The following is an 11,098-nucleotide window of genomic DNA, read 5'->3' as shown; positions in this document are numbered from 1 at the left end:
TTATCTGAGGATGATAAGTCGTAGCAATGCGTCGATTCACATTATACCTCTTCATCATGGCAGTGAACTTGCGGTTGCAAAAATGCGACCCCTCATCACTAATTATAACTCTTGGAGTCCCAAACCTTGTGAATATCTGCTTGTGAAGAAAATTAAGCACGACTTTTGCATCATTCATTGGCAATGCCTTAACTTTAACCTATTTTGACACGTAATCAACCGCCAACAAGATATACTGGTTGTTACAAGACAAGACAAATGGCCCCATGAAGTCAATTCCCCAAACATCGAAGACCTCAACCTCGAGAAGCACATTAAGAGGCATCTCATCATTTTTAGACATATTACCCACACGTTGACATCGATCACATTTCAAAACGAACTGATGCGCATCTTTAAACAATCTTGCTTCATTTGAGTGGCAATCTCGCAAGATTCCCCCTGTTTCGCTCTAAGGAATACATCTCCTGATGATTTGGTCAGATTCCTGGCAAAAATGAAACGGCTCATCCCACATATACCACTTCACTTCATGTAGAAACTTCTTCATTTGAGCATAAGATAAGTCGGGAGGCATGATATTACTCACAAGGTAGTTCATAATGTCTGCAAACCACGGCTCTTCTTCTTGCACTCCAAACAGCTGCTTGTCGGGAAAAAACTCATTTATCAATGTCTTATCCAATGAAGTAGCATTAGGATTCTCTAAACGCGAGAGATGATCAGCTACTTGATTTTCAGTTCCTTTTCTGTCCTTGATCTCTAGTTTAAATTCTTGGAGCAAAAGAACCCATCGAATCAATCTAGGCTTCGAGTCCTTCTTTGAGACCAGATATCGAATGGCGGCATGATCAGTGAAAACCGTCACCTTAGTCCCAAGTAGATAAGATCGAAATTTCTTAAAACCGTAGACAATAGCCAAAAGTTCTTTCTCCGTAGTAGTGTAATTCAGTTGAGCACCATTTGGAGTCTTACTTGTGTAGTAGACTACATGAAATATATTGTTCTTCCTCTGCCCAAGAACTGCTCCAACTGCATTATCACTTGCATCGCACATCATCTCAAAAGGCTCATTCCAATCAGGTGCGGTTATGACCGGTGTCGATATTAGAATCTTCTTCAATGTCTCAAAAGCCGCAAGGCACTCATCATCAAATTTGAAAAGAACATCTTTCTCTAGTAAATTGCACAATGACTTTGAAATTTTTGAGAAGTCCTTGATGAAACGCCTGTAGAAACCCGCGTGACCAAGAAAACTACGAATTCCCTTAACATAAATAGGTGGGGGAAGATTCTCAATGACCCCCATCTTGGCCTTATCCACCTCAAGACTCTTACTAGAAACCTTGTGTAGGAGGATTATGCCTTGACGCACCATAAAGTGACATTTCTCCCAATTGAGAACTAAATTGGTCCCAACGCACCTCTTGAGAACATGTCCAAGATTTTGCAAGCATTCATCAAAAGAATCGCCAAAGACTGAGAAGTCATCCATGAACACTTCCACATTCTGGCCAATCATGTCAGAAAATATGGCCATCATACATCGCTAAAATATGGCTGGTGCACCATACAGACCAAAAAAAACTCGTCTAAAGGCGAACGTACCGAATGGACAAGTGAAGGTAGTTTTCTCTTGATCTTCTAGAGTGACACAAATCTGATTATAACCCGAATACCCATCCAAAAGACAATAGTACTCATGACCAGCCAACCTGTCAAGCATCTGATCAATGAAGGGCAAGGGAAAGTGATCCTTCCTAGTGGCCTTGTTTAGCTTCCTGTAGTCCATACAGACTCTCCACCCCGTGACTATCCGTGTAGGAATTAGCTCATTCTTCTCATTTGCTACCACAGTAATACCACCTTTCTTTGGTACACATTGAACCGGGCTTACCCATGAACTGTCAGAGATGGGATAAATGATCCCTGCATCTAGCCATTTCAGAATTTCCTTATTTACTACTTCCTTCATGATTAGATTAAGTCTTCTTTGTTGCTCGACTGTAGGTTTGCTACCTTCTTCTAGCAGAATTTTATACATGCAGTAAGAAGGGTTGATCCCTTGATATCTGCTATAGTCCATCCAATTGCCGATTTGAACTCTCTCAGAATTCTCAAAAGCTTTTCCTCATCGCTACCTGAAAGGTCAGATGCAATAATAACAGGCAGAGTAGATGCATCACCTAAAAAAGCATACCTCAAATGTTCAGGTAAAGGCTTAAGCTCAAGAGTAGGAGCTTCCTCAATAGAAGGCTTGAGGCGTTTAGGAGCTTTGCTCAATTCTTCCATTCCAAGAGATTCAAAAGGCATATCGATCTTCCTCTTCCAGGGAGACGCATTCAAATATTGCAGTTGCTCATCTCCTTCGTCATTTTCACTTTCTGAATTTCCCAACAAGGCTTTTTCTAAGGCATCAGACCTTAGCATTTGATCAAGTTCCGATGTGACCACCGAGTAGACCAACTCGACTTTTAAGCACTCCTTATTATCAATATGAAATTTCATAGCATTGAACACATTGAAAGTCACATCCTGATCCAACACTCGCATTGTAAGCTCACCCTTCTGCACATCAATCAAGGTTCAGCCACTTACCAAGAAAGGCCTTCCCAAGATTATGGGAATCTTCTTATCCTCCTCGAAATCAAGAATGACAAAATCAGCAGGGAAGATGAATTTATCCACCTTGACCAAGAAATCCTCCAAAATACCTTTTGAATATGTAATAGAACGGTCGGCCAACTGCAAGGTCGTGTAAGTTGGTTTGGGATCAGTTAAGTCCAATTGCTTGAAGATTGACAAGGGCATTAGATTGATGCTAGCTCCCAAGTCACATAAGCATCTGTCAAAAGACACTTTTCCAATAGTACATGGAATAGTGAAGCTTCCTAGATCTTTAAGCTTCGGAGGAAACTTCTGCTGCAGCACAGCACTGCATTCCTCCATGAGAGCGACAGTCTCTAAATCGTCTAGATTCACTTTCCGAGAGAGAATACCTTTCATAAACTTTGCATAACTAGGCATCTGTTCGAGAGCCTCAGTGAAAGGTATGTTGATATGAAGTTTCTTGAACACCTCCAAAAACTTCTCGAATTACTTATCTAGCATTTTCTTCTGCAGTCTCTTAGGAAAAGGCGGTGGAGTATAGATCTGTTTCTCCCCTGTATTACCCTCAGGAGGAGTGTGCTCAACAGTAGTCTTCCTTGGTTCCACTTCTTCATCATGCTGCTATACTTCTTTCTCAGCTCCAGCTTTTTCAGTCAACTCTTGAGTTTGTTCAGGATTAACAACCTTTCCAGACCTCAAAGTGATTGCCTTTACCTGCTCCTGAGCTTCCTTCTTTCCTGGCACTTACTAGGTAGTGTACCCGACTGACGATTTAGCAAGGCATTGGTAATTTGCTCAATTTGATTTTCCAAGGTCTTGATAGAAACCGTTTGGCTCTTACACATAAGATTCAACTCCTCTAATTCAGATTTTTCATTAGCTAGTTGCAACTGAAGTTGTTGTTTTGGTGCATAATGCGGTTGCTGAAAACCTGGGGGTTGTACTACTTAGCTGGATACTGCTGATAAGGCTATTGAACCGTATTCTGAGCATTGCTCCAACTGAAATTAGGATGATTGCGGTTGTTGGGATGATAGGTGGCTGGAACAGGTTACTGCGATTGCAGGAAGTTGCTCACGAACTGAGCTGATTCATTAGAAATTGCGCACTGATCAGTTTCATGGGCGCTAGCACAAAGCTCACAGACACTAGTGATTTGATTCACTCCATAATTAGCCAAAGTGTCCACCTTCATTGTCAAAGCCTTAAGTTGGGCAGCTATAGCAGTTGTTGCATCCAACTCCAGAATTCCTGCTACTTTTCCATGAGTCAGTCTCTGTGAAGGATTCTGGTAATCATTAGCAGCCATCAGTTCAATAAGTTCATAAGCTTCATCATAGCTCTTAGCCCACAAAGCTCCTCCTGATGCTGCATCAAGCATGGGCCTAAAAGAAGGACCCAATCCATTGTAGAAATAGTTGATAATCATCCAATCAGGCATGCCATGGTGTGGGCACTTCCTTAGCATCTCCTTATATCGATCACAAGCCTCACACAGAGATTCTCCAGTTTGCTGGGTAAATTGGGTAAGAGCATTCCTGATTGCTGCAGTCTTCGCCATGGGAAAAAATTTAGTGAGAAACTTTTGAGCAAGATCTTCCCAAGTTATGATAGACCCCACTGGTAGAGAGTGTAACCAGCACTTAGCCTTATCTCTCAAAGAGAATGGGAAGAGTCGCAGCTTGATAGCATCTTCAGTCACACCATTGAACTTGAAAGTGTTGCAAATCTCGATGAAATCCCTGATGTGCATGTTGGGGTCTTCGGTAGGAGAACCCCCAAACTGAACTGAGTTCTGTATCATCTGGATCGTGCTTGACTTGATCTCAAAAGTGCTAGCCACTATGGCTGGTCTAATTATGATAGACTGAATGTCAATAATCCTAGGCTTAGAATAGTCCATCAAAGCCTTCGGATTTTCTGCTTGATCACCCATAGCTACTAAAATTGGCTCTTCAACTTTCTCTTCTTCTTCTTCTACCTTCTTTTCTTCCTCAAAAACTTCCCTACGAATTACCACAAGTTCTTCCTCAGCTTTATCCAGTGTTCTCTTACGAGTACGTGAACGCGTATGCATACACCCTCGCTAGATCACCTGAAATAAAACAAGGAACAAATAAGTAACAATGTTCGAGTCAATGAACTTTAACGACCACTGATGGAAAGCACATAAACTAGTAATTAACGCTGCAGTCCCCGGCAGCACGCACTAATATTACACGCAAGTATACGAGTTCGCAAGTAGTATAAGATATAAATCAGATTCGATCCCACATAGACTGTATTGGTTAACTATCTAAATTACGCACCTAAGCAACATTGTATGGTAATTATTCAATGCTAAGACTTTAACAAAGTGAGAATGTTTATAACTAAGAATTATGCTAATTATTATAACTACGATAATAAAATAGACTGAGTTAATATATATGATAGACATGGGATTCTAACTTCATTAAATACTTCATTCAATAGCCTTATTATCCTCAACCTTAGCATGCAATGGTGATGACACTAATCAGACAACACGAAACTGGTAAACGTCAACTTTCGTTGCACGAGTACCATTCTACCAGACATTCACAAAAGAGATAGAAGTTGAATAGGCACCAATTATATTGAGACCCTATATGTCTATAGAATTTGACAACATAATGGTTTAAGCACAAGTTATTTATCTTGATTACACAGGGCAAGTAAGATGGGTAAAATTACCTACAAATCATGCATAAAAATACATGAACCTATGCTAGCATGGCAAGTTCTAAATCCTTAAATTCACTTTCGCTTCATTAAGAATTAACACACTATCTTATAAGTTCGCGACGCTCACAAGATGAATACGCACAACCAATACTAGGATATCATACAATTACCACACACTAAGGCATCAAATAATTTAACTAAAGAAATCCATAAATAAATCCGCTAGAACCCCACGTTAACGATTAGCCCATAATCAAACTCATCGCCAACATGGGTTCCAATGAAAATATGATATAGCAAATATAGTCTTTATACGAATAAATAAAACCAAAGTACACACAAGAATATAGGTTCAGCATAACAAGAAACAAGCATCCAATTTACAACTCAAAACAAAGATTCACAAGAATAAACTAGATCGTCTTCGCATTTGTTGAATTGTGCCAAAAGGTCTCTTGTCGTCTTCTCCCTCCTTGATGTCTTGAAAACTCTGAATCTCTGAATATCTCTTGAAAAACGACCTAAGTTATGTTTATATAGCAGTCCATGCATCCCAGGAGTCCAGCAATTTGAATTATAAAAGAATCAGGATTTGTTTATCCCGACCCAGCGCGGCCATGCACTTCACCAGCGCGGGCGCGCTGACTTTTTGTTCCCCCGGCGCGGCCACGCGCAATACCAGCGCGGGTGCGCCTGCCTTCTGCCAAAACTTTATTTTTTCTTATTCTTTATTCCTCGCAGGTTCAATCCAGTCTTTCAAGTTTTATTCCAACACATCCTAAACACCATATTAGCATCAAAACAATGCTAATGCACCTGATTCACGAAGTAAAACCTGAAATACAAAAACACTTGAAAACACGTTAAAACACAAATAACTTGAGTAAAAATACACCAACTCAAAGCTTATTTGAGCATAAATAAGTGTCATAAATGCCACTTAACAGACGTCCGAGGAGACTTCAGATAGTGGCTCCGAAGAATCTGAGCCTTCTAAGGCCTAACTCCCTTGCCTTGTGTATTTTACTTTTCTTCAAACATTTTCAGACTTTGCAATAGACTTTGCATGTTTTCTTGTCTTGTCTAGTAATCAAGTATCATTATAGTTTAATCTTTCAAGTTCCTGAACTCAAGTTTATAACTTGGTTTGCATTTCAGAATCTAACAATGCAACAATACTTTGATTAAACTGAACGTTTTCTATTAGAACTTGCTATTTTTAACGCCTTACATGAAATGGGTTCAACCCTGATAAAACTAAAACATAATAATCCTAAGCGAGCAAGGCTTCCAGGTGCTTTTCAACCTACTTGTCATTTTGACAAGTGAGAATCATGATCAACCATCTTTTAGGTTTTGTGCATGCCAAGTTCTCGGGACTTCAAAAACATCCATAGTCTCCAGCTTGTAGGTTCCTCTTCCTTGAACACTTTTGACCTTGTATGGCCCTTCCCAATTTGGGGCAAGTTTTCCCTTCTGTCCAACACCGGAAGCTTCCACCTTCCTCAGAACTAAGTCTCCTTGCTTGAAGAACCTTTCTTTAACCCTTAGATTGTAGTAGAATGAAGCCTTTTATGGTATTCCACTATCTTCGCATGTGCCTCATCTCGTATTTCATCAATTAGATCCAGGGCTAATCTTTACCCCTCCTCATTTTCCTCAGCATTAAAAGCTTGGACCCTGGGAGACGAATGTGATATCTCTACAGGAACAACCGCTTCTGCCCCATATGCTAATATGAAGGGAGTTGCTCCAGTTGTGACTCTACAAGTAGTTCGATAGGCCCATAGTATTGGGAGTATTTCATTCAGCCAGTTATTCCTCGACTTCTCGATCCTCTTCTTTAGTCCATCCAGGATTATTCGATTTTCCACTTCCACCTGCCCATTGGCTTGCGGGTGAGCTACGGAGGTAAATCGCAACTCAATCTCATTCTCCTCACAATACTTCTTGAATCCCTCATTATTGAACTGTGTTCCATTATCGGTAACTAGGATACGGGGAATTCCATATCGGCACATGATGTTTTCCCACAGGAATTGGGCAACCTGCTTAGTTGTGATGTTGGACAAAGGCTTGGCTTCAATCCACTTAGTAAAATAATCAATGGATATAATCAGGAACTTCCTTTGTGTCGTGGCCATGGGGAAGGGTCCAAATATATCCATTCCCCACATGGAAAAGGGGATGGGAGAGTTGATGGAGGTTAACATCTCGGGGGTTGTCGAACAACAGGTGCATGTTCCTGACAGCGATCACACTTCTTCACATACTCTTTGGCATCGGCCATCATCTATGGCCAATAGAAGCCTAAACGGGTTATCTTATGAGCTAGTGCTCTGCCCCTAGGTGTTTCCCATATATATCTCCGTATAATTTTTCTAAGAGCCAAGCGTGCCTCATCGGGCCTGAGACATCTTAAGTAAGGAACCAGATAAGATCTTTTATACAAAATCCCATCGATCAAGGAGTATCTCAGTGCTCGAACAGCCAACTTTCGTGCTTCAGTCACGTCATTTGGCAGCCAACTAGTTTGAATATGGGTCTTAATAAGATCTATCCAAGATATCCCAGCCCTATAGGAGCTATAAGCTTAACATCAATGCTCCATGTCTTCAAAACACGGAAGTATACACTTTCTGAACTTTCCTCTATCTCAGATGAAGCAAACTTTGATAGTTCATCCGCCTTAGCATTTTCCTCCCTTGGAATGTGCTCAACATGGCATTCATCGAATTGAGTCATCGCAGCCCTTACTAGGCGGACATACTTAGCCATTTTATCATCCATTGCCTCAAACTCTCCCTTGACCTGGGAAATGACCAACTTCGAGTCTCGACAGACTTTTAAATGCATGACTCTCAGTGTTCCTGTTAGGCCGAGGCCAGCTATCAGAGCTTCATATTCTGCTTTATTGTTTATAGTTGGGAAGTCTAGCTTCATAGCATATTCAATCAAGAACCCATTGGGGCTTTGTAAAACTAGCCCTGCTCCGCTTGAATTTATTTTTGATGCCCCATCAAAATAGAGAATCCAATATTCCTTCTCCTTAACGTCCTTTTCTTTGTCTCCTTTATCACATTCTGTGCCTTCAGGTATAGTATCTTCCTGCCCCCGACTTCTTGGTTGGGTATGGTACATTCCACTATGAAGTCAGCCAATGTCTAGGCTTTTATTATCGTCCGTGGCTTGTACTTGATGTCAAATTCTCCCAATTCTATTGCCCACTTAATCAGCCTCCCACTATCTTTGGGACTATGAATAATATTTCTCAAGGGATGATTTGTTAGCACTTCAATTTTATGAGCCTGAAAGTAAGGACGCAACTTCTTTGAAGCCATTACCAAGGCTAAGGCAAACTTCTCAATAGTTGAATAATTCAACTCAGCCCCATGCAGAATTTTGCTAACATAGTATACGGGTTTCTGGATTTTAAGTTCCTCCTTAACCAATACAGCACTCAAGGCATTTTCTGAAATGGCCAGGTACAAGTATAAAGTTTCATTCAGAGCTGGCTTGGCCAACAACGGGGCCTGAGCCATATATTTCTTTAATTCTTCGAATGTCTTCTGGCTTTCCTCAGTCCATACAAAATCCTTAACCCTCTTCAAGGATTTGAAGAATGACAAGCACTTGTCTCCAGATTTGGAGATGAATCGCCCTAATGCAGCAACCCTTCTAGTGAATTTTTTAACATCTTTGATAGTCTTAGGGGGCTCCATGTCCAAAATTTCCTTTACTTGGCCTCGATTCCTCTCTTAGAGACCATCAGTCCCAAAAAATTTCCAGACCCCACTCCGAAAGCACACTTTGCAGGATTTAGAATCATTTTGTGGTATCTCAGGACCTCAAAAGCTTCCCTCAAATGGGTTATATGATCAGTCTTCACTAGACTCTTGACTAACATGTCATCAACATAAACTTCCATGGTCTTGCCAATAAGATCCTTGAAAATCTTATTTACCAACCTTTGATAGGTGGCTCCTGCATTCTTGAGACCAAACGCCATAACAAGATAACAAAAAATACCAAATTCAGTAATGAATGATACCATTGGGATGTCATCCTTGTGCATCTTGATCTGATTATACCCACTGAATCCATCCATGAAGTTCAACATCTCATGACCAGCAATAGCATCTATTAATGTATCTATCCTTGGTAATGGGAAATAGTCCTTGGGATATGCGTCATTTAAATCGGTGAAATCTACACATCCTCCATTTCAGCCTTCTTTACCATCACAGGGTTTTCTAACCATTCCGGAAACTGTATCTCCTCAATGAAACCAGCCTCTAAGAGCTTCTCTACTTCTTGTTTAATAGCTTCTTGACTCTCTGGATCAAAGCTTCTTTTCTTCTGCTTCACAGTCTTTCGATTTGGATCCACATTCAGCTTGTGAGTGATCAGTTCCGGGTCTATGCCTGGCATATCAGCTGCCGATGATGCAAACACATCACTGTTTTCTTACAAATATTTTACCAACTTCCCTCTAAGGGGTTTCTCTAGTGTAGCTCCAATGAAAGTCACTTTTTCAGGATCCTCGGGAGCCAAAGGAATCGAAACCAAGTCTTCTGTTGGCTTCCCTCTTTTCTCATCATTCTCACGGATATCCAGATCTTCAATTAGCAGAACCTGCCCCCAACTCAATCTGCCCTAAGAGAGGCCACATAACAACTCCTTGCCATCTTTTGATCTCCTCTCCCTTCTCCAATCCCGTTCCGGGTGGGAAACTTCATCACTGAATGATAGGAAGAAGGGACCGCCTTGAAGGTATATATCCCTGTTCTTCCCATGATCGCGTTGTAAGTCAAACTAGCCTTCACCACCATAAAGTCCAACATCTGTGTTGCTTGTCTTGGTTCCTGACCTATAGTCGTTGGCAACTTGATTATCCCTTCCACAAGGCACTCCACTCCTGCGAATCTATATATCGACATATCGGTCGGGGTTAATTGAGAATCATTGTAACCCATCCTTAAAAAGGTATCATGGAGTAAGATGTCCACCGAGGCACCGTTATCTACAAGGACCCTCTTCACCAGGTTGTTCCCTATTATTGGTGTTATGACCAGCGGGTCGTCATGAGGAAACTTCACACCCTCCAAGTTAGAATCATCAAATGTCATTGTCACTCCCGTCCTTGCCCTCTTCAAGGCTTCCCCAATAATATGCATAACCTCTCTAATATACGCTTTCCTGGAATTCTTGGATAATCCAGTAGCAGTTGGTCCTCCAAAGATTGTATTTATCACAGGCCCTCGGGGTTGTGGTCCTCCAAAGATTACATTTATCACCGGTCCCCTAGGCTGGGAGTTCTGCTCCTGATCGTCTTGGTCCCTCCTACAATCTTCAAAATTCTTTCTCTCATTGTTGTTCCTATCTCCTCCATCTCCATTGTACTTGCTCAATCTTCCTTTTTGAATGAGGAACTCTATTTCATCTTTCAATTGTCTATACTCATCGATGTCATGACCAGCATCCTTGTAAAATTTGCAATATTTGCTCTTACCTAGCTTGGTTGGATCAGCCTTCAGGGGTTTAGGCCAACGAATATCTCTATCTTTCTCAATTTCCATCAAGATCTGGCTTCTAGGAGCATTCAACTTAGCATATTATGTGAACTTTTGCCTAGGCCCTCCGTTCTTTGGGGTTGAATCAGGGTTTTGCTCAGTTCTAGGATACTTGTCCTTAGCAATATATTCCAGATCAGTCTTTCACTTCTTGCCTCCAACGGGCTCGTTATTTACTACTGTCTTTCTCATGCTCTCCTCCACTTTGA

General features: G+C 41.1%; 1 non-coding gene across 1 annotated transcript; it reads left to right on the top strand.

The window, feature by feature from the left end:
- The first annotated feature begins 4,049 nt into the window (after positions 1-4,049).
- On the top strand, positions 4,050-4,156 carry LOC141723057 (small nucleolar RNA R71). Its single transcript, XR_012576050.1, has one exon. It is a non-coding gene; the product is annotated as a small nucleolar RNA R71 (small nucleolar RNA).
- Positions 4,157-11,098: the final 6,942 nt, after the last annotated feature.

The sequence above is a fragment of the Apium graveolens genome, chromosome 4, assembly GCF_009905375.1.
Source record: "Apium graveolens cultivar Ventura chromosome 4, ASM990537v1, whole genome shotgun sequence".
NCBI classification, from domain to species: Eukaryota; Viridiplantae; Streptophyta; class Magnoliopsida; order Apiales; family Apiaceae; genus Apium; species Apium graveolens.
This window is presented reverse-complemented; position numbering and strand designations above follow the sequence as displayed.